This window comes from Podarcis filfolensis (assembly GCF_964270895.1).
Source record: "Podarcis filfolensis genome assembly, chromosome: 4".
Classification (NCBI taxonomy): domain Eukaryota; kingdom Metazoa; phylum Chordata; class Lepidosauria; order Squamata; family Lacertidae; genus Podarcis; species Podarcis filfolensis.
The window spans coordinates 34774233-34774490 of record NC_139607.1 but is presented as its reverse complement, the minus strand read 5'-3'; positions in this window follow the sequence as shown (position 1 = coordinate 34774490).

The following is a 258-nucleotide window of genomic DNA, read 5'->3' as shown; positions in this document are numbered from 1 at the left end:
AAGGCAACCTGTGACGCGCGCCCCTCCCAGGCAGCGGGGGCGGGGCCTCGCGCTCATTGGCCCTCGCCGCGACCCCGCCCCTCCCTCCGCCAAGCCAAGCAGTGTCCGGGCCCCGTCGCGGAGAGGGGCTCGCCAGGCGCGCTGCGACAGAGCGGGAGCGAAGCGAGCTCTGCTGCAGCATCAAACAGGCTGCGCTGGGGCCGGAGCGGGAGCGGGGGGGGGGGGTCGATCTTGTCACTTGGAGGTTGGGAGTTGGTA